Source organism: Perognathus longimembris, chromosome 6 (assembly GCF_023159225.1).
Source record: "Perognathus longimembris pacificus isolate PPM17 chromosome 6, ASM2315922v1, whole genome shotgun sequence".
NCBI classification, from domain to species: Eukaryota; Metazoa; Chordata; class Mammalia; order Rodentia; family Heteromyidae; genus Perognathus; species Perognathus longimembris.
The window spans coordinates 31,940,920-31,968,258 of NC_063166.1; the positions used below are offsets into that span (position 1 = coordinate 31,940,920).

At 38.4% G+C, this 27,339-nt stretch overlaps 1 protein-coding gene across 3 annotated transcripts in view; it reads right to left on the reverse strand.

The window, feature by feature from the left end:
* Nucleotides 1-23,690, reverse strand: part of Exoc2 (exocyst complex component 2) — a 173,988-nt gene extending 150,298 nt beyond the window's left edge. Inside the window, exons 1-2 of one of the 3 annotated variants that reach the window (XM_048348509.1) lie at nucleotides 23,593-23,684; nucleotides 6,930-6,996 (exon numbers count right to left, since the gene is read on the reverse strand). The gene's annotated coding sequence lies outside the window, so the exon portion shown is untranslated. Of the gene's footprint in view, nucleotides 1-6,929; nucleotides 6,997-23,592 lie in introns of all 3 variants that reach the window. The other 2 variants (XM_048348507.1, XM_048348510.1) reach the window with 2 other exon arrangements.
* Nucleotides 23,691-27,339: the final 3,649 nt, after the last annotated feature.

Sequence of the window (27,339 nt, forward strand, 5' to 3'; positions counted from 1 at the left end):
TATCAAAATCCCAGCCACATTCTTCACTGAAATAGAGAAACCAATCCATAAATTCATATGGAACAGCAAAAAACCTAGAATAGCCAAAGCAATTCTAGGCAAAAAACATAGTGCAGGAGGTATCACCATACCAGACTTCAAGCTCTACTACAAGGCCATCATAACAAAAACAGCATGGTATTGGTATAAAAACAGATCGGAAGACCAGTGGATTAGAATTGAAGACCCAGAAATAAAACCGCACTCTTACAGCCAACTGATATTCGACAAAGGAGCTAAAGACATACAATGGAATAAACATAGCCTCTTCAACTACTGGTGCTGGGAGAACTGGGCAGCCATATGCAGAAAACTCAAAGTAGACCCAAGCCTATCACCATGCACCAAGATCAACTCAAAATGGATCAAGGACCTCAACATCAGACCTGAATCCTTGAAACTACTGAAGGACAGAGTAGGAAAGACACTAGAACTTATAGGCACAGGAGGGAACTTCCTGAATAGAGTCCCAGGCGCACAACAAATAGGGGAAAGACTCAACAAATGGGACTACTACAAATTAAAAAGTTTCTGCACAGCTAAGGTCATAGCCACCAAAATAGAAAGACAGCCAACGATATGGGAAAGGATATTTACCAGCACAGCAACAGACAAAGGCCTGATATCTGTCATCTACAGAGAACTCAAAAAACTAAGCCACTCCAAGCCCAATAAACCTATTAGGAAATGGGCAAAAGAGCTAAAGAGAGACTTCACAAGAGAAGATATAAAAATGGCAAAGAAACACATGAGGAAATGCTCAACATCCCTGCTAGTAAAGGAAATGCAAATAAAAACAACCCTGAGATACCACCTCACCCCAGTTAGAATGGCTTATACTCTGAACTCAGGAAACAACAAATGCTGGAGGGGCTGTGGGGAAAGAGGAACCCTTCTCCATTGTTGGTGGGAGTGCAAATTAGTACAGCCACTTTGGAGAACAGTATGGAGGTTTCTCAAAAAGCTCAATATAGACCTACCCTATGACCCAGCCATACCACTCCTAGGCATCTATCCTAAACAGCAAAACCCAAGATATCAAAAGGACATTTGTACTTCCATGTTTATCGCAGCACAATTCACAATAGCCAAAATTTGGAAACAACCCAGATGCCCCTCCACAGATGAATGGATCCAAAAAATATGGTACTTATACACAATGGAATACTACATAGCGATTAGGAATGGTGAAATATTGTTATTTGCAGGGAAATGGTCAGAACTCGAACAAATAATGTTGAGTGAGACAAGCCTAGAACACAGAAAACAAAGGGGCATGATCTCCCTGATATATGACTGTTAACAAAGGGAGATGGAGAGACAGTAGAGACCAAGTCTGTGATCACTGTATATGTGCTTGATACATTGTATACTGCATATGGGTCTACCTGACCTAGACAAGGGATGGGAAAACAGGTTGTAAGATACCACAAGAAATGTACACAATGCCCTACTATGTAACTGCACCCTCTTTGCACAGCACCTTGTAAAAAAAAAAAATTTATGTTCAATTGATAATAAAAAAAAAATTTAAAAAAAAAAAAAAAAAAAAAAAAAAAGGAAATGTATTATAATTCTCAGTACCTGTGTGTGCATTGCTACACTATTCTACCCTACCCATTAAAAGGCAGTGATGCAGTCATCAAAGAGGATAAACTCCCAGGCTTTCTCCCAGGCCCAATAGACATTTGGCCACAAAAGAATTCTGGGGTAGTGTAAGACTGACTATAATAGGAGTTATCTAGCTTGTTTCCAGAAGTGAGTCCACTGAAGTCTCTTGTTCAAGTTAATATCCACTATGATTTGATTAAGTACCTCCAAAGGTTCATAAGCCCATTTGTTAGCCAAGATGAAGATACTGAGAGGTTTGATGAATCTTTAAAAGGTGGAGTCCAATGATATCATTGGTACATATCCTCAATGGATATTGCAAGATTCTATCTTTCTCTCTCCTTTTGCTTCCTAGCTTATGAGATAAACAGTTTTGTTTCACCATTCACTTCTACCAAAAGCTGCCTGGCCAAAGACCAAAATGGCTCTGTGTGATCATGGTCTGCAATTCTCCTTAGAATTATCACAAAATAAACTATTCTCTTTATAGTTACCTCAAGCGTTTCAATGTAGTAAAAGAAAACTGATTAACACACATGGGAAAAGATGGAACACTAGGATGGAAGGGAATCGGATCAGAGATTGGGATGTGATGGGATACCTGCTCCCCAACTGGGGTTGTCCCATCAAGCTTACAGCCTGTAAGAGTCGGACTGTTCCTTGCCAGGGTTCCAGCTTAGTCTCAAACTCAATCAGAAAAGAGGGAGGGAAGAAGAGACAGAAGGAAGGAAGGGAGGAGGGAGGGAAGGAAAGGAGGGAGGGAGGGAAAGAAAGAGGAGGGGAAAAAGGGAAGGAAAGAAAGGAGGGAAAGGAAGAGGAAGCCCAAGGGGCTTTTTGTGAGGGTTGGAATATTTAATATATAAAGTAAGTTAAATCTTACCTAAATAAGGAAGAGAGGGAGGGAAGGGACACAGTAAGGTACACTATTAACATCTGTGAAGGTGAACAGATGCTAGCTTTATCAAATTTTCATTGTCCAATTTTTCCTAATCCTTGGAGCAGATCTCTCCCAGCCATGAGGCAGAGAGCCTACTTATTGTCCACTGAGGTACCCTTAAATACAGAAGTCACAGCTGTGGGTCAAGAAAGTCTATTTTTTTTAAAAGCTAATAAAAGCTGGGCCTCAACCTCACTCAAATTTTTCTTTGTTTTTAATTTTACCTTGATTATGATATGCCTAGAGTTGTTTTGAGGAATTGCCTGCTAATTGTTAATTGAGCTACCTAGATCTAGGGTTTGATGTCTATCATTAATTTTGGTAAGCTATCAATATGATATCTAATACTTCTTCTGTTCCTTTATCTTCCTTCTCCTTCTAGAATTCCCACAACTGTAACTGTCCTACAATTCTTGAATGATATTCTAATCTGTTTTCTTCAGTCTTTTTGCTCTTCCCATTATAGTTTTTAAAGTTTCTATTGATGGTTCTTCAAGTTCACAGCCAAATCCAATTTATTGATGAGTCCATCAAAAAATCCATCAAAAGCACTCTTAATGTCTGTTTTTTTTTATTTCTATTTTGTCTGTTTTTTAAAATTCCTATTATTTCCTTACTGCCATTCCTTAAAGCTTCCAAAGTTTTCTGTGTGTGTATACATAAATACATATATATATAACTTATCCATCATACATTATTTTCTTCACATTAGAAACTTTTAACATAATCATAGTTGCCCTTTATTCTGGTTTGTTTCAGTTTCTTCAACCTGTGTTTTAATATGTACTGTAGTTTTTGTTGAAAGATAGATATGAAAGCATGCTTTTTAAAAAACCAACCAATTCAATTTCTGCAATATTCACTTATGAGTCTCAACATATGCCTGTTTGTTTCTCAATATTAAGGGCCAGCAGTCTCCCTTGTGACCTTAATTGTCTAATGGACATAAAAGTTGATGATTTTCAATTTATTCATCTTTTCTTACTGGGGAAACACAAATAGTAACCTCCAGGAAAACACAAGGAATTTTTTTAATACTTAATTACTAAGCTGAACTCATGTAAAATTTAGAAATACCTCTTACAATATACTTAATTTGGGGCATATAAGGATAATCTAAAAATTAAAGGTATTTTAATGGACTATATATCATAAAGTCAGAAATTTGTAGAATGTTTTAAAGTTAAAATTTATCAAAGAAAAAATTAATATAAGAATATAATGCGATGTATTTCACGTGGTTACTTTTCTAAAGAAGAACCACTTAACGCTGCAACAGAATAAGGTTTTGGTCAACATGGTATTTCATCAGACTACAGTTTTTTTGTAAGCTTCCTTTTAATAGTAATTTCACTTAATATCAGGTTCTTTTTTGTTTTCTGGGTTTTTTTGTAGTTCAATACATTTTGATAACTTTTTTATTGTTATTATAAAAGTTATATACAGAGGAGTTACCACTATATAAGACAGGTAATGAATACATTTCTTTTTGGACATTACCCCTTCCCTTGCTCTCTTCCAGTTTTTCCTTCACACCACCACAAGTTGCATAGCTCATTTAATATCAGATTTTTATTGATAATGCCAATCTCTGTAATGTTCCTCTCTTTTTTGGCTGTCCCTAACTCCTGCACTGCTTCTGGATGACCACCATTCTTTCTGGATCTCCTGCTGTTATCATTTTTGTTCAATTCCCCCATGACAAATTTCTTAAAGGTGCCCAAAAGTTCCAAGAAGTCGTGTTGCTTTTCATGCCTCTCACAAATCAGAAAGAATCCCGAGATTTTTATATTTTTCTCTCCAAGACTGAGGGTCTCTATGATGGCATTAATGATAGTTTGGACAGGACCATTCTTTGTGATAAAGACTATCCTAGGCATTGCAAGATGGAGCAGCACACTTGGCTTCTATCCACTAAATGCTAGTAGCTCAATCAAAAGTAATGATGAAAAGTGTCTCCAGACAATGTCAAGTGCCCCCATCCTAAGGGAAGAGAGTCACTTCCGTTAAGAACTATTGCTCCAGGGGTTAGAATATGTCCAGAAATTTGAGTGTTTTGGATAAAACTACTACTTAAGGGGATCTACACTACCACTGGCCAGGGGGAAGAGTGAAAAACAGATCTCAGGGTATGACTGTTAAAGGACTACTGACCTTTCCCCTCAAACTCACCACTATGATCTTCCTTGACATCATATCCTCTTTATGCTTACGTTGATCACAGAAAAAAGAAGGCTTAACTCTGAGTATCCTCCATAATCAAGACACTAACCCTTATGTAATTTTTTAAACCATCCCTTTCTTGATCCTTTACTAAAAACAGAAATGAGCACACTCTGGAGGAGCTCATGGCTGTGATGACTTCCATTCTGACATCTGTGTTAGGCTTCTAGGCTCCAGACAGGTAGGTGTATTGTTAAAGAGTGATCCAAAGTACATTTACAAAAGCTGATTAGTGGTTTCTTGTGATTTCCTTAATCCAAAAATAGGAAAGTGATAACTATTACTTTTAATCAAGTTTTATAGTGCTATGCTGAATATGAAGAGCAAAAAATAATAAATTCTGAGTCAAAAATCAAGCTAAAATGTCAAATTGATCATAATTTATATGCAGTTAGCCAAATTAGAATCATTTTTTACTAAATAGGTAACGAGGAGGTCAAAATGAGTTTCTTATTGTGATAATTACATTAGTGGTTCTAAATGAATAACAGAAGACTACTGACAGATTGCTCAGTTTCCCTAATTATGTTTTTAATGAAACAGACAATATTTCTTTAGCCTTGGAAGTAACTTATTTACTCTTTCAGATAAGTAAGATTTGGACCACATATGTATCATATTATATATATATATGTACATATATGTACATATATATGTATATATGTACATATATATATACATGTATATATGTACATATATATATACATGTTGCACAAAATGTAAACCAAATACTTCTCAAATTCTAACACTAAAAAAGAATCTGGCCTATGATGGAAAGAGGGAAGATGGAAGATGAGAAATCTACAAAACACAACAAAAGCTTCTAAAATACCTGGGGTAAATGAGTTAAAATGTTTCCACTCATACCCCTTTCCAGACCAAACATATGCCTGTTCTTGCCTCTGCCACTAATTCTAAAGCTGTGTGTCAAAGTTCTCGTCTTTGTATATGTAACGTCATTCTTTTTTATAATTTTAACACTTTCTGATGCTTCAACATGTTGGAATCCTGGAAAATAAGAACGAGATTGCCTCTCTGAGAGTTAACTAGTTTCAGAAATACATCTGAAGGCCAGCCAATCTGGAGTCCACACTATTGTAGTCAGAGTCCCAAGTCAGGGACACTCCTCCCTGTTTTAAACACCAGAATAATATCAGACAACTGTAACCTATCTTTATACCCCAGAGCCCTGGGAAATTATTCCAATTATCCAATCCTACACTTGCTCAGCTTGCCTACCTTACCTAGCCCATTCCTTCCATGAACACAATAAAAGCTCTGACACTTGCTTCCCTCTGGCTCCATCTGCCTCAAGACCTGTCTTGATGCTTCCTGGGTGGTTCTCTATGGTGTAGTGTGGCATCACCCCTCTGCTCTGGAACTGTGAGTAACCAAATAGCTTTTTTTCAATAGAATTTGTCTCTGACTATGTTGGCCCCATCATACCAGAACAATAAACTCTGAAGTTAAAATTTTTCCCTTAAAACTTGTGGGGGTTGGGGGAGAAGTTAATTACACAGGCCCATAATCCAAGCAACTCTGGAGGAATAGGCTAGAAGAACTCAAATCTAAAAAAAAAAAAAATCTGATTATTGAATAAGTAGAAGGAAATCAGGAAGGAGAGGGGAGGGAAGAAGTGAAAAAGGGGAGGGCTGGGTATGTAGAAATAAAGTGTATTAAATGCATATACTAATGTGCCAAAATGAAACCCATGATTCTACATAATATGCACAAATAAAAATCAAGAAAAAATATTTTTAATTATGTTGCATGCTTCAGGTATGGCTTCATATGGACTTGTTATGAAAACAGATTTTCTATTTATTTTTTAAAATAAATTAATTTTATTTAATAAAATTTAAAAATCAGCAACTCTTCCCTTTTTAACCTCTCCTGGACCTGCATAATCAATGTGCACCGTCCCTTTGCACCAAAGTAAGTCTCAAGATTGGGGTCAGAGGAAGAGGTAAAAAGTAAAACATATTTAGAATTTTTTTAACTCCTTTTAAGTGCTTTAGGGAGATCTAGCCAAAGTAACAGTGCTGTCCTTTATCCAATGATTTTGGACAGACAAAGCCAGAACCAATACACCTATCTCTGACTTTTCGTGGATTCACGAGCAGGTGCTTTCTCCATTCTAGAAGAAATGGGTACCATGTCCCTCATGGTTTCTCATCTCTGGGACTCTGTACCAAATACACATAGGTTTCCCTGGTGGCTGCAATTCCATAGCTTTTAGGGATCTTGATTCCTTAATTAGTAGGTGAAAGTTGAATAAACAGGCACTTGCCTTTATTTAAAATATTTTTCAGTCTTGGGAGGGGGAAATTCAGTGGTAAAGCACACTGGCAGGATCACTGAGACCCTAGTTTAATCCCACACCAAGCCAGATAATTAATTTTCAATAGAAAATAAGAAACAATACAAATAGCATTATAAATGATGCAATTAGCCATAAAAATAATTAAGCAGTTTGTAATATTAAGCAAACCATCAATCAATAGTAATACAATAATTAACTGAAATATAGTAGACTAAAGGGAGAATTCAAATAGTATAATCCCTTAGAAAGGCAAAGGCAAAGCCCAATAAAATAAACACCAGGAAATAAGTACTTGCAAGAGGGAGAGTGGGATCAAGGGGATAGAGGTAGGTGAATGAAGGGGAGAAGGGGGAGATGGCAGTAAAGAACTCAGTATCTATACTGCAAAATTAAACAAAGTAAGGGGAAGGGTGAAACTGGAGGAGTAGGTGAGAATGTTGAAGTAGATGAGAATGTTGAAATGATCAAGATGCACTGTATTCATTAACTACTTTGTTAAATGGCAACTACTTTGTAACACTACTTAATGATACTTTAAAGAAGAAAATGAAAAATATAAAACTCAGTCTTGTGCTTGAACAGTACATTTTATTTTATGAATTTTGTTTTCCTCTTTAAATAAGGAGTAAATAAATATGGCTTTATAGTAATTTCCCCTTTCCTTGCTTCAAGCACAGACATAAAGCCAGGAGCTGCAGCAACCTATGTGAAACAAGCAATATACTATACTATGACAAAATGTTAAGACAGAAGCAACCTATATCCCCCATTACATGGCTATGCTGCTGCATGAGCCTCTGGACTAAATCCATACAGATACTGTGTCAAGTCCCAAAAGGAGAAGCCTAGTTGTCTAAGTCATCATCTGTCAAATTTCCTCTTACTTGTATTGTAGCCACATACATTCCTATCCAATATATATACAATTTGGTATTACTGAGTGTGCGCAAACATGCATTTGTGTGTGTGTGCGTGTGTGTGTGTGTGTGTATGTGTGTAGGAAGACCTATTTTAAATAAAAACAATATTATACGTCTTGAAACGTGTGTATCCCATAAAACTATTAATACTAATTAAAATTCAGCATAGTAGAATAGTTTACCCACAGAAGCACACGCCATGCTAAGAAATCTATCATATTGACTTTCCTTTTCCAAGTGAAATAGTATTTCCCATGCATGCCCTTGCCTGTTATTTCTACAACTTACCATATGTAACAGATATGTATCTATTTTCAAGTTCAGTCACTAGTGTTATTTTGAAGAAAAAAAAGTGACAAAGTAAATTGCAAAAGTATTTTTAAAAAACCACTTTCACACTAACCTAATCAAAGCTTTAAGAACTCAAATTTTCTTTGCATGCTAAATGTTAGATATGTTTCTGTGTTTAAGAGATTCTGTTGCTATTACTATTGGGAGGAGATAATTCCTATTACTTATTCCTTTATTTTATTTAACCAGGCTTTTTACTTGAAATGTTCCAAGTATAGAAAAATTGGCGTGACTGTTATATTTATATTGAGATTTTGATGTATCAGATTTGAGAATAGTGTGAAACATTATTATAATTCCATAATAATAGGTATTCAAATAAAAGTAACATTGCTTGCTTAGTACTTAGTATGACCAAATACTTTTCTATGTTCTTCCCATGTAATAACTTAATTCCTAAAACTCCCCCTGAGGGTGGTCTGGTAAATCCCTTGTCTAATACCCTACACTGGCAACTGACAGAGCAGGATTCCTGCCACAGTAGAGAGAGAGAGAGACAGACAGACAGACAGACAGACAGACAGACACAAAGTGACAAGGCGAGAGAGCCAGAGCCAGAAGTACTGACTTCCAAGACTTTTTGCTTGGGTGCTGGTAGCTCATGCCTATAATCCTACCTACACAGAACTAGGCGATCTGAGGATCTTGATCTTGATTTGAAACGCACCCAAGATGAATCTTAGACACTTCTATGTCCAATTAATCAGCAAAAAGCTGGAACCGGAGGTTTGACTCAAGTTGTAGAACACAAGCAAAAAAATTAAGTGAGAGCTCCAGGCCCTCATTTCATGCCCTAATCTCAGCATAAAAACAAAAAAATAAAACAAAAAAAAACCCTCTAGGCTGGGCACTGGTGGCTCATGCCTATAATCCTAGCTACTTAGGAGGTTGAGATAATAAGATCTTGGTTCAAAGTCAGGCAGGACGGGAAATTCCATGAGATTCTTATGGCCAACTAACCTCCAGAAAACTGGAAGCAGAGCTGAGGCCCAAAGTGATAGAGTACTAGACTTGAACCAAAATCTCAGGGACAGCGCCCAGGCCCTGAATTCAAGACCCACATGGACAAAACAACAACAACAACAAAAAAAAAACCCCTCTAAATCTATGTATCTATCCAAATCTTTATCTATCTACAAATATCTACAGATAGTTATCTACCTACACCTAGATATAGAAGATATAGATAAGTGTCTATATCTTGAGCCATCTTGATGATGGAGAGAGAGAAAAAGAGAGACCTATACAATTTATTTTTACATTTTTTTTATTGTACTGGGATTTCAATTCCAAGCCATGTGCTTGCTAGGCAGGCCAACTACCACTTGAACCATATGATCTACCCCTCCCAACATTTAAAAAAATTGTATTATATATTAATTTTACAAAGTGGTTTCATTTTAACATTTCTGTGTGCATACAAATTACTTTGATCAAATTCAAAGTATCACTGAATTTGATTACTCTTGATATTCATTACTCTTTGATATTCCTCAATAGTAATCTTTAATCTGGTGAATAGCTGGCAAAGTTTTTTCCTCCATTCTGTAGGTTTCCTTTTGACAATACTTTTTCTTGCTGTATAGGAGCTTTTTAATTTGATGTGATTCTTGTTCTTAATTTCCTGAGAAATTTGGGTTCTATTCATAGAAGTATTACCGATACCTCTATCTTCAAGGGCATATCCTGTTTTTCTCTGGCAATCTGAAAGTTTTTAGGTCTTATATTAAAATCTTTGACCTGGTTTGGATTAATTTTCATACAGTATAGATACCAGGTTCTAGCTTCAGCCTTCTATATGTGGATGTCCAGTCTTCTAAGCACCATTTGTTGAAGAGGTTTTTTTTTTTTTTTTTTCTCCACCATAGGGTTCTAGCACCTTTGTCAAAAGTGAGCCGAAGCCAAAGCCAGGCACTGATGGCTCACACCTATAATCCTATACTCAGCTATGTGAGACTCTTATCTCCAAAAAACTACCCAGAAAAAGCTGGAAGTGGCCCTGTGGCTCAAGTGGTAGAGCACTAGCCCCGGGCACAAAGAGCCTCAGGGACAGTGACCAGACCCTGAGTTCAAGCCCCAGTATGGGGGGGGGGGGGGAAGTGAAGCAACTATAACTGTGTGGTCTTATTTTTGGATCTTCTATTCTATTCCATTGATCTATATGTTTGTTTTTGTATCAGTACCATGATTGAGTTTGTTACTATGGTATAATCTGAAATCAGGTTACTGTGATACATCCAGCATTATTGCCCTTTCTGCTCAAATTGCTTTGGCTACTCAGGATTTTTTGTACTTTCAAGTGAATTTTTAGGATTTTTTTTTTCTATTTCATGGGATGTGGGGGGGAACACTGGACTTTTGATAAGGACTATGCTGAATATGTAGATTGCTTCCCCTAACATAGTCATTTTTACAATATTACTCCTGCCAATCCATTAACATAGGATGTCCTTTAACTTTCTAGTGTCTTCAATTATTCTTACAATGTTTTATAGTACTCCTACAGGTCTTTCACCTCCTTGGTTAGATTTATTCTTAGGCAATTAATTGTTTTTAAGGGTATTGTACATAAATTTATTGTCCTTATTTCTTTCTCAGGCTGTTCACTATCAGTGTGTGTGTGTGTGTGTGTGTATACACATATATATGCTCTGATTTTTTTTACATTAGTATTTTATTTTAGTATGATTTTTTATGTTAGTAATATCCTGCTACTTTGCCAAAAGTGTTAATCAGATCTAAGAGAAATGTGCATCTTTAATATGGTCATAAATAAGAGCCGTGCTAATTTAAAAGGCCAACAGGAAGTTTGAGAAAATATTCAAAATGAGAAAATACAAACAGCTTAATATATAAAATGTTACACACAAAAAAATCAATAAACAAATCTCTTACAAAAATGAAGAAAAATAGAGTAGACAATTCACTACTACAGAGATGCAACCAATAAATATGTTTTAAAATGTTGAACCTGAGAGGAACAAGCTAAAACAGAGATTTTATTGTTTGTCTATTAATTTAACATAAGCTATTTAAGACAAAAGCTTACAATGAATCTGTATAGTGTTCCTGTACTTTGCTGGCAGCAATACAAACCAGTCCAAGAGATTAAGTGGAAAATTACAAGAACAAAGTAATCTAAAATGCTAAGTTATCTTATTAGCAGGGGTAGCATTATCGGAGATTAAATAGCTGGTCGCTTGACATAGTGGGGCTCCAGTTCCAGTGACTTGAGAGATTAAGCAGGAGGGTTGATGGAGCCAAATTGGGGCCAGCCTAGTAATATAGTGAGAACCTGTCTCAAAAAACAACAAAGTCATAGGTGGTAAACAGCAGAGTTGGAATTTGAAATCAAGCAAATAGATTGCTTCCTTGGAAACACTAGCCACATGATGGCTCCCTAGGAAGTAATGTCTCTAACTCCATTCTTTGTTTTTGTTTTTGCTTTTCAGCCACTAGAAGTTAACTCCTGGCATTCTGCTCAGCTAGGCACCAGGCCCTCTGTGGATGAATGGCTGGGACTATGCAAATCTAAGAAGTCAAGAGCTATGATCTGCCTATTCTTTAAGCTCCTCAACCACAGCAGCTAAGACCTCAAAGGCCATGCAAAATTCTAGCTATATGAAACCAACTATGTGGTCTTCTAGAGGAATACTGGATACAGTTGTTATACTGCAAACTAGATGCATTCCTTGATCCTTATTGTGTTTCACATATTAGTCTTTTTTTTTTAACCAATGTATCTGTTCCACAACAATCACCAAAAACTATCACAGAACTGACTGTAAGTCCACTAATTAAATCTGAAAAGATCAATTAATATATGGTAGCACCTCTTGACCCTCAATACAGAAATGTCACATAAATAATTAGATGAAGTCGAACTAACCATATATTTGAATGAAACAACTTCTTTTCTGAAGGTCCCTCTGGGGTGACTAACAAGTCACGCTTAAATATGACCTTTAATTGTAAGGCCTAAGAGGTGAAGTGTTTCATAATCTATTATTTTTTCTATACAGAGTTACATAAAAAACAGAAATGTTGGTTTGAGGCTGTGTGTCCTTTATACAAAGAACAAATTTAAATGTTTAAAGTAAAATAAAATTTCCCCTTCACACATTTCCTTCATTCTTATATGAATTAAACCAACACTATTTCATTTAATTTTCAATTTGAAGTAAAGTTCAAATAAAGAGAAAATATTTTTCAGATAGGAATATTTTTAGATGAATTTGTCTTCAACAGAAATGCATTTTGAAATACTGTGGTTTGCAAAGTTGCCAACTGCTCTAGCTCTATCTTCTGGAGAGATCAGCTTCCCTTGAAGGTAATCTCAGTCCAGTTACAGCTGAATAAAAGGCGAGTCCTTTCCCTGTTCTGTGTTTGTTCTCAGAGGAACAAGTTTAGGAAAAGCAAAGTTCAGATTGAAGGGATATAGCTCAAACAGTGTCTATCCCTTTAGAGTTCGCTACAAGATTTTAAGCAATTAGCAATTAACACTGACACTCGTCAAACTCAGTACCGACTGCTTTTGTGGCTAGCAGAAAATACACCCACATGGCATTTCTATCAAATAATAACTTAGAACACTTCCTAATTTCTAGCTTATTTCTATTTTTTATTATACTATAGTACTAATTTGTCAATATTTTTTCATTATGAAGAGAATTTTTTCTTCTCAGATGAACATTATAGGCTAATAACTAATATTATGCATCTATTTACTCTGTTACAACATAAAAATCACATATTATATGATTCCACATTCAGGAAAATTTAGAAATAAATCTGTTGACACAGAAAGAAGATTACCAGTGGCTAGAAAAAAAAAGAATAGAAAGGATTGATGATGGATTTGGGGTTTTCTCCAATAGTGATAAAAATATTCTAGAATAGTGTACCTGGAATAATTAGTGTACCCAACTCTGTACATATACTAACCATGTTTCAGAATTCTTGTGAGCACCAGATTAATATAATCCTCACTGAACACAAAAAGAAATACAAAATAATATCATTTAAAAATGTAAGTATTCCATACTATTACATTCTTAAAGTTTTCTAGTTCCAAGACAGATGAGGCTAAGGAAAATCATGGCTATTACTAAAAAGATACAAGAGGATAGGAGGAAGTTGGTATCTTGCTGATACAAACTGACTTCATGAACTAAAAATCAAGGCTAGAGCTGGGGGAGGGAAAGAAAAGGAAAGAGAGAGGAAGAGAGGAAGGCAGGAAGGCAGGAAGGCAGGCAGGCAGGCAGGAAGGAAGGAAGGAAGGAAGGAAGGAAGGAAGGAAGGAAGGAAGGAAGGAAGGAAGGAAGGAAGGAAGGGCAGCAGAACAATAATAAGCTACATAGAGTAGCCCCTCTGGAAAATGTCAGTGGCCTAGACTAAAGTTTCCCAACTGAACGAAGCACAACTGCACTGCAGCATGAGTACCAGGAATGCAGGAAAGCGAAGAAGTTAAATAGTGCAAAATTCCAAATGATACTAAATGTCTATTGATATCTATTCAAATAATGAAATACTTGGTCATTTCAACAGAAATGTTCAGCAATCACAAAGGAAGAAAATATTAGTAAGCTATTCACAATAAACCAGAGAAAGAAATCTTTATGATGAAATAAGCAAATATTCACTGCTGACAAATACAGAAACTACAGTAAATAAGCATGCCAAAATCAATGTAGATGTTTCTTTCCCAAATGGTCAAAGAATCACCTGTTAGCTTAAGCTAGCTAATTTTACTAAAATTGATAAACATGACAGATGTCACCTAACTTCCAGATTCCTTCACATGAGCACAGTTGAATTAAATGCATCCATATTTTGTGTAATAGCTTCTCAATTTCTAAAAATATACCAAATTTGTCACTTATCTTACAATTTCTGCTTTATTAACTCTATCTCAAAAGGAACTTCTTCATGGCCATATATCTTGACATACTGAAAACAAAATAATCATAGCACTCATCAGTGCATTAACGTTTCTGAGCCACAAGGGATTAAACAGGCAAATTCTATGTAAAGTGCCTGGGGGAAGAGGCTGGTGAGGTTCAGATTGAACCACAGCTGTGAGGTATTGAAGCTGCTAGCTGTGGAGTCAAGCTTAGGAGAAACTCTGGGCACAATTCCGGCATCCGAAATAAATTAAAGTAAACAGTATCGCTCTCTCTCATCCACTCTGTTAGCTGCCTCTCTGTTGAGCTGGAGACCACACACTCAGACCACACAGCGCCAGCTGAACTCACTCGCACGCAACATCTACAAGCTGTCACTGAGCAGCAGAGAGAGAAAGAGAGAGAAAAAAGAATGAGTGGACGGGAGGGGAGGCAGGCTTGTCTCCTCATGGGCAGCTAGGGAAAGTGATGTGTGGTTTGGAGGAACAGGAAGGAGGGGGAGCCCATAAAACTCCCAGAGAAACAAGCTGGCCATGGCCTGTGTAGTTCTGACCCGGACTCCCCATACCAATTTAGTAGCTGATGAAGGATTAACAAAGCATCCATTTAACATCAATTAACCTCCTATCCATCACAGGTCAAAAGAGAAAAATTGCCATTATAAAAGCATTTCACTTAACTGAAGACAAAAGGCCACATTTTCTTATAGTTTAAAATGTATAGTAAAATAACTACATTTACTTTATATTTAAATCTTCCTCTTTTCCTTTAATGAAGCACATAGAGATGAATTTAATGTGTTTTGTAGCATATTCACAATATTCTAGTTAGCTTTATTAATATATAATTCATATACCCATACAATTTGCCCACTCAAAAGCTATGTAATTCAATGCTTTTTCAGTTTTTAATTTTCACTACAGTAAATTTTAGAACATATTTGTCATCCCAGAAAGAAATCCCATATTTGTTAGTAGGTATCATCAACTCCTTTACTGAAATGTTTAATTTTACAATTTTCTCATTATCACATTGTGGCACAACATTAATTTTCAAAAATATTAGTAGAATAAAAGACAGTAAAGTGTTATTTTTACAGAAATTCTGGCTAAAACTACATAGAAAATTAGCTGGATACAATACTGGGGAAAATTTTAAAATATAACCACAACCAATAGTTATAGAACCATAAAAGCAATACTTTTTAAGTTAAAAAGTAGCAGATGAAATCTGAGTTTTCCTACAGAGGGTAGATAAATTCTGATTCTTTGAAGACTTAGATAACATTCACCTAGTAGGACGAGAAAAGCCTGATTTTAAAGCATATTTTCCTAACAGATTAGATCATAAAAAAGGAATATTTCCCAAAGACACACCCCCCCAAAAAGTTCTCCAAAACATCCTCCCTCCATACTACTTACACTAACAGTCCTGTGGCATCAAGAAGGAAGACAAGGCAGGTACAATCTGGACCCCTGCTCCATTTTACATACAGATGGACTCTCGATGCCGCCATTTGCAAAAACCCAGATCTAAGAAGCACTAAGATTCACTTCACATTAAAAAAACACTGAGCAGCCCTACCCTATCCAGTCATCATGGATCCAGAGGACCCCAGAAAATCATGATGGCAGTAAGTTTTAACCGAAAATTATTCTCAGATTCTCAGAAACAAACTGTAGAATTCATATCCTCCATGACACAAATTCAAGCTTCCCTAGAATACATTTGATCCCAGTAGCAGCACTGGACCCAGAGATTTCCCAGAGAGTTCAAAGGAATGATTTCCTTCAATCTCAGTAAACTGGACTCCATTCTTCCTGTATACAGTCAAAGTTAAGTCACATCTGCACTGCCACCAATTTTATAGGGTGGGACAAGTATCAGAAACAAGGTTATGAACTCCATGGTCCAGTTTTCTAAATTAATCATCTTCAGCTCCCCACCAAAAATCACAAAATTAACAAAACATAATCATGAACAAACCTGAAGGAATCCAGGGAGTCCAAATTTTATAGCATTAGATCCTGATAAAAGTCCTATGAAGTCTCATGGTCTCAAAAGGGACATCTAGGAAAGGATGAATAAATAAAAGCCCCCTGTTTGCTGGCCTTCTCTTTAGACTTGTTTTCCTTCTGTACCTCTTACAATCAAAACACAATTGAATTATATTATCTGGTGTTAAAGAAAAATAAGCAGGTTGACATTTTTATCTTTTAGGTTTTGAAAAACCTAATAATTTAGACAATGTAAGATTAAGTAGCACTTAATTTTATTTATCTACTTTGTTTTTTTTGTAGAGAAAAACACTATTCCCTACAAGGTTTGGAGGTGCAGGCTTAAGAGGAAGAGAATGTGGCTGGAGTAACTAACTAGGAAGCCACATTTAAAGTAAATAGAATATATAAAATGCCTACAGTTGGGCCCAACCATATCTCCTTCCACACAACTCCACCCAAATCAATCAAAAACCTCAAAAATACATATAGACTAGTTAAGGAAAAGAAAAAAAGGGTAGTTTCATATAAAAGCAAAGCATTATTCATTCAAAATATATTGTCACGTGTAGCAATCATCTCTAACATTTCCTTTTTATTAGATTTATACAGATAAAGCATTTATTTCTGATATTAGAGAATGTAATTTTTCAGAAAAAAACCAACTATGTCCTGTCACTCCTAGAAAAACAGGCCATCTAGACAAAACTGAGAAGTTATTATGGAATAAAATTCACTTCCTTTAGTTCACTTGACAATGTTTAAACACATAGTGACAACGATCACCAAAATTCTAACACCATTGTACTGAACCTTTATAACTGAGAAAATAAAAGTAGAGATACAAATATACTAGGTCTGTAGAAAAGGAAATGCCTTCAGATTTTTACAGTCAAGCCAAATATTAAGTACTTTCTGTGCCCCAGGAACTATATAGTAGACAGTAACAAGATTTTGTGATCAGGAAATAAAGGATGACCTTCAATATGGTCATAGTTGCAGTGGATAGATGGCAGTGGGATAGGTAAGCAGAAAATGAGCTTAAACAACTATTTAAGAAATTTGGTGGGGACTGGGAATATGGCCTAGTGGTAAAGTGCTTGCCTTGTATACATGAAGCCCTGAGTTCAATTCCTCAGCACCATATATGTAGAAAAGGCCAGAAGTGGCGCTGTGGCTCAAAAGGTAGAATCCTAACCTTGAGCAAAAACAAGCCAGGAGCAGTGCTCAGGCCCTGAGTCCAAGCTCCAGGATTAGCAAAAAAAAATTAAAAAGAAACACAGAGAGGCAAGAAAGGCAAGGAAGGCAGGGAGGGAAGGAGGGAGGGAGGGAGGGAGGGAGGGAGGGAGGGAGGGAGGGAAGGAAGGAAGGAGGAAGGAAGGAAGGAAGGAAGGAAGGAAGGAAGGAAGGAAGGAAGGAAGGAAGGAAGGAAGGAAGGAACGAACGAACGAACGAACGAACGAAATTTGGTAAGCCAGGTGACAATGGCTTCCACCCATAATCTTAGGGTGAAATCTGAGAATATGAGTTCAAAGCCAGCATCAACAGAGAAATCTGAGACTCGGATTAAACAACAACAACATCAACAAAAATATCCCAGAAATGGAGGTATACCTCAAGTGGTAGCTTGACAGCCTTGTGTAAAAAAGACAAATGAGAGCACAAGGGCTCTGAATTCAAGTTCAGCACCAGCACAAAAAAAGAAAGGGAAGGGGGAAGGAGAGAGGAAAGGGAGAAAGGGATGGAGGAGAAGGAAGCAATATGGCTAGAGCTAGGCATGATGACTCAAACTTAAAATCCTAGCTTCTTGAGACAAAGATGGGGGAATTATATTAATATCATCCCAATCATCAAAGGTCCAAAGACTATCATAATCAGCTATAGGATAAATACATGGCTGAGCAATGCAGAATATGCTTGTCATTCCCAGTGACACAGTGAAGCATAAGTAGGAGAACAGAAGCCCAGGCTGGACCAAGCAGAGACTCTACCTCAGAAATAACCAAAAGAAAAAATGGGCAAGTGTGACTCAAGTAGTATAATGCCTGCAATTGTAAGCATGAGGGCCTGAGTTGTTGTTGTTTTTTTTTTTAAGTTAGGAAATTTTAACAAGGAAGTGTGAGAAAAAGAGGACTCTCTACCTTTTTCTTACAATTTTCAAGTTTGCATTATTACCGTTGCTGTCTCTAAGGATATGTAAAAACAGACAATGGCCAACTGGAGATGTGAACAATTAAGTGAAGTCTCACAAAGGCAGGAGAGGATAAGATCCAGAACCCAGGTGCAAGGACTGGTCTTAGTGTAAACAGTCTCTTCCCTATACTGTAATTGGAGAAGGAAATGTTTTCTTAGTAGTAAGAGCATGAGATTCTATTATTTCTGAAGCAGGTAGAAAAATCATTTGCTACGAATACAGATGATATAAGTGCATAAGCAATTTGAAAAGTTTAAAAAAAAAACAACACAAAGAGTACTGGGCACCAGTGATTCAGGCCTGTAACCCTAGCTACTCAGCAACACAAAGCCAGTCTGGGCTGGAAAGTCCCTGAGGTTCTTACCTCCAACTAACCACTGAAAGTAGAGCTGTGGCTCAAGGGGTAGGACGCTAGTCTTGAGCAAAAAAGCAGCTCAAGAACAGCATTCAAGCCCCGACCAGTGCACACACACATGCACACATATACACACACATGCACACCACTAAGAATATATTCTACAAGTCAGAAATGATAAGGGAAACTCTAGAAGATCCCTTGATGGACTATCTAATTGAGACTGCTGACTACTTATTTTTCTCACTGGTCCTAGCAACCCAGAACCCAAACACTAGAAAAGTAGAGTTGAGATCATGTAGCAAGCACAGTGGAGCACACTTACAATACTCAGGTGGCTGAAGCAAGAGGGTGATGTGTTTAGAACACACACCTACACAATCTGCAGGCTGAGATCATCCAGGCTGGATTTGCCAGAGATGCTACAGAAAAACAAATGGAATGATTGAGCACACTGTGTAAGAGTGACTGAAGATGAGCAACTGCTTACAGAGGTAAAGGAACATATACAGTGGTAGTAAGTGAAAGAAGAAGCACACACTGATACTTAGCAAAGAGTGGGAGGTATGAGCTTTGGGGTGAGGAAATAAGTTTCAAGGTTGCTGCTCCATCATTCCCATATCAATATCAACAGCTGTGCTCTCCTCCAGAGCGCCAGCTCACTGCGTGACTTTTACTTTTGTCCCTCCTTCCTAGTTGTTAGTTCCTTTTTGGACTTCGTAGTACTCCCTGCTTATTCTCTTACCCTTCTCTCACCCCTAAGTTGTCCTTTATTAAAGTCTCCTCATTTGAACCATTTGACATAAATTCTGACTCCTGCTGAGACTTTGACTTACATAGACATACTCATAACACTCACATAGGACTTTCATGAAAATTAAGTAAAAGTTAGATAATCCTGTTTTTTTACTTGTATCTCAGTGAAATTACTATCAAATGAAAGTTAAATAGCAAGCCCTCTAAAAATCTCTAAACTTAAAACTGAGGAAAAATAACTAAATCCAAACTTAGCACAGGAATGTAAAAGCCAGGCAAGCCAAAGGTAGCAAGACTAACAGAAGCAAAGGGGCAGCAGTGCACTACATGTCAGGGAGTATTCCTTAGGGAGTGAAGTCTCACTACTACAGGACTCAATGAGGCCCAGAGCCCAGGTAGAGGGATCCATCTAAGGCAGGTAACTAAAACATCTTCTTGCCATACAGCAGTGGCTCATGTCTATAATCCTAGCTACTCAGAAGGCTAAGATCTGAAGATCAAGGTTTGAAGCCTGCTACACAGAAAAGTCTGTGAGGCTCTTCATGTCCAGTTGACCAGCAAAAAGTCAGAAATAGAGGTATGGCTCAAGTAGTGGAGACCAGCCTTGAGCAAAAAAGCTGAGACTAAACCCAGATCCTGAGTTCAAGCCCTAGTACTGGCAATAAATATACACATACATAAACAAATCAATACACAAATGAAATGTCTTCTTGTATCCAAGTGTCCAGTGTTCTTTCCATTATTAGCACCAAAATTTACTGTGCATGGAAAACATTAAAGGAAATGGCTAAATTCAAATCATGTTAGAGAGTGATTGGAATATACTGTATAAATATGTGGAAATGTTACAATAGCTCCCGCTTCATAACTAATGTACACTGATTTTAAAAAATAATAAATGAATCAAACCAAATGGTTCACCTAACTCTTAAATGTTATCAATACTATTGTTAAAGAATGTCCAGGAAACTTTTAGCTGGTCTAATAAAAGTCTGCAAGTTTCACACAGTCACACAGACTCAGACACTCAGACACACACACACACACACACACACACACACACACACACACACAGTACCTAATATATCAGTTTCAAATTCCTCTGCCTGACTCTTAAGGCACTATATAATCCAAACTGCTCTTTCTTCCCAGTCCCAGGCTTTGCTTTTGGTATGCAGTCCAGATGTAGGTATTACGGTATCCCCTGCACTTAAGCACAGGAATAGTACTCATCAGCCTTCCCTGCCTCCCACGTCCTTGACAGAGGATCTCAGGAAGCCTGGCTCACTGCTGTCTTCTTCCCACAGATCACTGAAGCATGAAGAATTTTACTTCAGTGGTGTAGGTCTCAGAGACGTCTTGCTTCTCACTTCCCCAAAGCTTCCTGTTCTCTCTAGCTCCAACCTACCTTTTCCTCCTTTGAGCATATGCTGTACTTATACCTATCACTGCACAGTTTAGTTCTAAGTTATTTTGACAGAAGACAAAAATGTCCTTTCCTGAACTCAAATTGATATCATCTGCAATGTATGTGTCATATATGTGCCAAGACTGGGAAATGCCTGAGCAACATAAGCTTTGTCTTTTGATTAGTATGCAAATACCAATAATAGTCATAGCTCCCAACAAAGAAATGAGACAAATACTAAGCGAACACAGGATTCACAAATACAAAATAAAAGTAGGGTTCACTTTGAAATTTTCAAAGCAGGAAGGAAGCTAAGAAGTCATGTATCTCAAACAGTGCTAGGAGAAGTGAATGGTTATTGAGACCCATAATTGGGAGATCCAAAAATGAAAATACATGTGTCCACACCTTCAAGACTCACAATTTCTCTAAATCACTTCAATTCTACACTGACATACATTATAATTACTACTCTAATTAACATAAAGATCCACTAAAGCATATGATTATGATGTGAATACTGCCATCATGCAATTTCAGTAGGGATTCCAGTTGTTCCACAAACACATTCCCCAGGGTCTGAAATTATTCAACATTTCAATACACTGCTAAGCAGATTAATAAAGGCTCTTTCCTATTCCAGTCCATTTTGAAATTCCTCTTTTCAATTCAGGCCTAAAAATGCATCTATTGAACAAATATTTAAGAATTTACTATGTAGTGGGTTTTTCATTGGAAAGTATGGCTAGATTAAGATGACTAAACAGGCGAATCATGCCCATAATTCTAGCTACTCTAGATTAGACAAGTAGTTGAGATCCAGGGATCCTGGTACAAGACCAGCCAAGATTTGTAAATGGGACCCTTACCATCTCAACCATCTATCATTCTAGCTACATAGAAGCCTGAGATTGAGATTATCAGAGCTCTGGAATATCCTTGTCAGTAAAGGCTGCCAGACTTCATCTCAATGGAAGAAGCTGGACATAGTGACATCCACCTGTCATACCAGCTACAACAGGAAGAATAGGAAGACTACAGTACAGGCACAGATGGAAAGTGAGACCCTATCACAAACTAGCCAATGCAAAACATTGCCAGAGGTGTGACTCAGTGGTAGAGTACCTGCCTAGCAAAGGAGGACCTGAATTCAAATCCAGTGCTACCAAAAGAAAAAAAAATAGAGTAAACTGAAGGAATAGTGTTGTGTGCCCATAATCCTAACACTCAGGAGGCTGCCTTAGGAGATCACAATCACCCCTGCCAACACATTGAAATTTTTGTCTTGAAAGAAAATGTAAGTAACTCAAAGATGAATTAACACTACAATAGGTGATAAAGTAATTGAGAGACAACTTTGTAACCAATACTTCCTATAATATATCTTGTTGCTTCTATATATTTCCTGCTTCACCCTCAGAAATTGTTCAAAACCCTTTGTTAGAACAATGCTTTTGCAAAATGTTTTAGCACAAATTTCATCTCCCATAAATTTACAAATAATGGACTCTCAAATATTTGAGGAATGAATGGAAATTCACTGTACCAGTGTAATAGAAAGGCACTATTTCAAAATGACACTCAATATAGAAGATAAAATGGTTGCCAAGAAAAGAGAAATAGTTTTGTAAAAATTCCAAGAGTTGGTCCTCTGCTCCCCTGTTTTAATAAGTTCCTACTTAAATAGTAAAGACCATTTAAGTACCAAGGGCACATCACTTCTTTCTCTCAAAACCCTGTGAGTCACCAACGTTTCTCACTCAGGTCATCCTTTGGAAGCTTTTGGCTTTTAATTCCTTTGTCATTACAGTTACAAAAGCTGGGGCAGCACGTACTAACATTTACAAACAAAATATGACTGGACAGATCTACATAATATCAGCACGTGTTTTTTTTTCCAATATAGGGGTGATTTAATTGAGCTGTGACTAGTGCATGTTCGTGTGTAAACATAGCATACACATGTATAAAGTTTTCCTTGCAAACCTACTCATAGATTCACTGGCATCAAACTTCATCTTCCCCATACTTAATCAGCATGCTGATCTGTAGGATTAAAATGGCTTATTTCAGTAAGTGTTTTCTTGAAATTACGAAAATGCCTGTTCACAAAATCCTGAGATACCACGTGGTCCCCGGGCTGCACAGAGGCGGGGTGCGGAGCAGGGCCTCCTGTCAGGATCTCCCGGGGCGCCAGGGCACCGCGCGGCGGCACCGACCTCCATCTCGTCACGGAAGCACCCCAGTCGCCGTTTCCACGCCAAGTAAAGCGACATCGTTAAACGGGATTTACCCTGATGAGGACACCATCGGCCGGTGCACCCGCAGGCCGAGAAGGGGGACGGCAAGGGCCTGAAGAGCGCCCCACGTCCCTAGTTCTCGGGAAAACGCTCCCGGCGCCCAGTGATTGCGGTGCGGGCTCGGAGTGGGGCCGCAGCCGGGGCTCCCAGGTGGAGTCCGCGGGTGGAGCGCGGCTTCCCCTCGCAACTAAGGCCCGGAACCTGCCGGGCGCGCGCCGCCTCACCGTTCTGCCCTCACTGGCCTTCAGCCAAGACCACCGGGCCCCGACACATACCTCCAGCCCGTCTGCCGCCGCCCACCACCGGCACCGACCGGGCCCAGCGGGTCTCGCCTAGAGCTCGGGCAGGGGCCGTCCAACCACCAGCGCCGCACTTCCGCCCACCGGGAGCGCCGATCTTGCGGATCCGCCAACTAGTCGAGCGCCGAATTCTCGATGAGCCGCGCCTCCTGGCGACGAGAAGAGAGGGTTGAGGAAGGAAGGGGCGGTCGGAGAGCGCCGAGGATTGCCCAAGGCATAAGGCTTCACTGGGTCTGGACCCAGTACCGGGCCCAAGAGGTGCATTAAGGAGTGCGCCAGTGGAAGAGGTGGAAGAGGCTGAGAGACACCGGGCTGAACGCCCCTACTCCCGCACCAAAACACACCCACACCGGCTGGCTTTTTTTTTTTTCCTGGACAGGCTTTGGGAAGTGTGCTGACTTTACAACCTCAAAGTGTTCGCCACGTGTACCTTTCTTCACGTGCCTCCAGATTTTTCAGAGACTGTGAGGTGGCCCACGCCTTTGGGGCCATAGACCACAACACAAGCTCAGAAAGTCGCTCAGTGTTGGGGGACTGCGTTGGATCTGGAGCACATAGTGTGGTGTTGGAAGGTTGGAGAGCAGGCTGCACCTTGTCTGGATCAGGAGCACACAGTGGGGGATGGAAGGTTGGAGAGCAGGCTGCACCTTGTCTGGATCAGGAGCACACAGTGGGGGATGGAAGGTTGGAGAGCAGGCTGCACTTTGTCTGGATGGAGCACCAAGTCAAGAGGGTTGCGCCGGGTGACAGGGCTGCACCGAATTGGAAGGCCTCAGTGAAGCCCAAGGTCAATGGCTTCCCCAATCAAACTCAGAACAGTGCATCAGGTTAAAGGGCTACATCAGATTGGGACACCCAGTCAAGTCAGTAGGCCCCATCTGGACTAAACCCTGTGGTTCCAGCTGAGGGCCAGAAAGGCAGGGATATACAAGTGTCAAAGGACCACGGGAAATACACAGGAACTTCTTGCCTATAGCTTGGCCACTGAATGTTGAGTTAACCTTTCTATAGATTGGGGTACAATGCAGGCACTGGTAATAGCAAGATCAGTGAAGGAGTCACTTCCCCGTGGCTCTCAACTGAGGATGACTATGGTATAGTGAGATTTCAACAGTCTAGGCAAGAAAGGATGGTGGTGAGCCTGAGTGCAGTAGATCAAGCCCCAAACCCCAGCTACATAGACCCTGGAGATAAGAGGATTGATACCCAGGCCAGACAGAGTAAAAAACACAAGACCCCACCTAAAAAATAACAAGAGCAGAAAGTGGCTGGTCATGTGGGTCAAGTGGTAGGCTACTTGCCTTTTTAGTTCAAGCCTATTACTATCATGAAAATAAATGAAAGGCCGGTGTTCTGCATTGGAGCACAAGGGGAGAAGCTAGGAATCAAATTGGGAATGTTACAATAAAATTGTCAAGACTTGGGGTTGGGAACATAAATAGTTACAAGGTATTAATATAAGCACTGGGGAAATGGTATCTGTACTGAGACAGGAAAAATCAAGGGACCAAAAAATTGCAGCCATCAGACAAAGGATGGTGCCCAGGAGGCTCAGACCCATCTTGGGTCATGTGCCTGAACAATCAATGTTGACTGGACCACACCAACCCACCTGGTAGTTGCAAGGAGGGAATCTAGAGAGAGGATCAGGAGGAACACAATGAGATAATAGTGAGACCTCGGGACTAACTACAGCAATGGACTCCATTGCAAAACCTACCAGCCAATAAAACGCCAATAAAACATGATTGGACATCACTATGAGGAAACAGGAATAGAAGTAGAACACAGTAACAGAGACCAAAGTCTTCTGGGAACACTTGTGGCTTTCTTTGTGTCTGAGGACACTCTGGAGCAGATTTTCTGGAAGCACTGGAGAGAGAGTTCATTCACTCAGAAGTAAGCCACTAGTGGCTGCTGGGAGCTGATCCTGAATGGGTCGAGCTGAGAGGCATAGTGTTTAGGGCAGTGCAAAGTCCCCAGATAGACTGTGGTCCAGTTGCCAATGCAAAGAACCGCCTAGCACACCTTGACTGGCTTCCCTAATCCTGTTTTTCTGTCTCCTGTTGTCACCACCAAAGTGAAATACAAATCTGGAAAACTTATCTCTGGGTCAGCCTCTGATAGAACCAGCCAAAATTGCTGTTATCACAGGCCCAGAACAACCTTTGCTTACTAGTATCCATACATCTTTAATAATAACTTCACCTTTATTTGGGGAAAAAAATCTTGGAAAAAAAGATGATTTCTAGTGCAGATGTTTTTAGTACGATTTTTGTCTCGTTTTTGTCAGAGAATGTGTCAGTGTATTTCTTCAGTAGGCAACAACTAGACTATCCTTAAGATTGTCCATTTTAAAGACCAAGAGGAAAGCATTTAAAATTTGAATCAAGAGACTTAGCAACATAGGTCCAAAGGAAACAAAGTAAGAAGTGTTGGCAGCAGTGCACCCCTTCACAGTGAAACCAAACCCCTTGGGTCTCAGTGACATGCCATTTCTCAGGTTAGAGGATCTTGCTGTCTAGCCAAGATATATGGGTCTTGAAACTCACAGATTTTTCCTGGATCAAAAATAAAATAAAATAAATAATATCATATTCCTGAAACAAAAACACTCAAAAGTGGAGAATCTTTTGTCATTATAACTGATGTTGTTTTATTTCTTTTTCCTTAAGTTCCTCGTCCTAATTCTGAGGCCAACTTGCAAACATTGTGCAATGTCTGCAGAAGTTGGTAGGAAATAAAAACCATTAAATCTAAAATTGCAATAGTAGCTGCTGGGACAATTAAAAATCATGGTGACTTGTATTTGCAGTGAAACAGTCATATTTCATTGAACTTAAGAGAAAGGAATGTTAAAACATGCAAGCAGTTTGAAAATACTACAAGATATATGTATCTTTTCCTTAACTACTTTTTTGTGTATCTACTTTAAAACAACACCTTAAATGTGCTGCACTGCATGGTATATCAGTTTGAAATAGACAATAAATAATATATTTTAACCCTTGAAACAACAGTGATTTACCATATTTGAGTGATTCTTTCATGAAAAACTGACAGTTGGTCTTCTGTCAGCTTTCAGACTCTAAGTTACATGCTGGAAAGTTCTTACACCATTGCCAGGCTGGCATAATGGAAGACTCTGTAGATTATAGCAGGCTGACCATGCAATAATACCATTGGCTGTGGTTTATGAATAGACTAATATCTAATATGATTATAATAAAAATGGCCTACTCTCACTGGTATATAGACTCTTCAAAGGAAGATATTTTGTATTGTTTACTTATACCTCACACAAAGTACATGCTCAGTAAATACCTGTTAAATGAAAAACTCAAATATGCAAGGATACATTAGAGTAATAGCAGAGTTGAGAAAGAGACCTATTTCTAGTTGTGTATTTCAAAATATGTTGACGGGCAGCTTAAAGGAACAAAAAGATAAGCAGCATCTGATATGAAAATCTTGACACTATTGATGGCTGAGATGTTTCACTAAAAACCCACTTTGTAATGCTTAGTGCTTTAAAGTCATAAAGATTATTTGAAATGCTACCAGGATGTGATGATAGTGAATTCTGTTTTAATTATTCTTATATTGTTGTTCTTAGTTAAGAAAGCCCTTTACCTCGTTTCATTTTTACCATCACTATAATTCACTATAATTATCATATACTTCTTGAAAATGTCTTTATGTGGATTTAACCATTTATGTTTC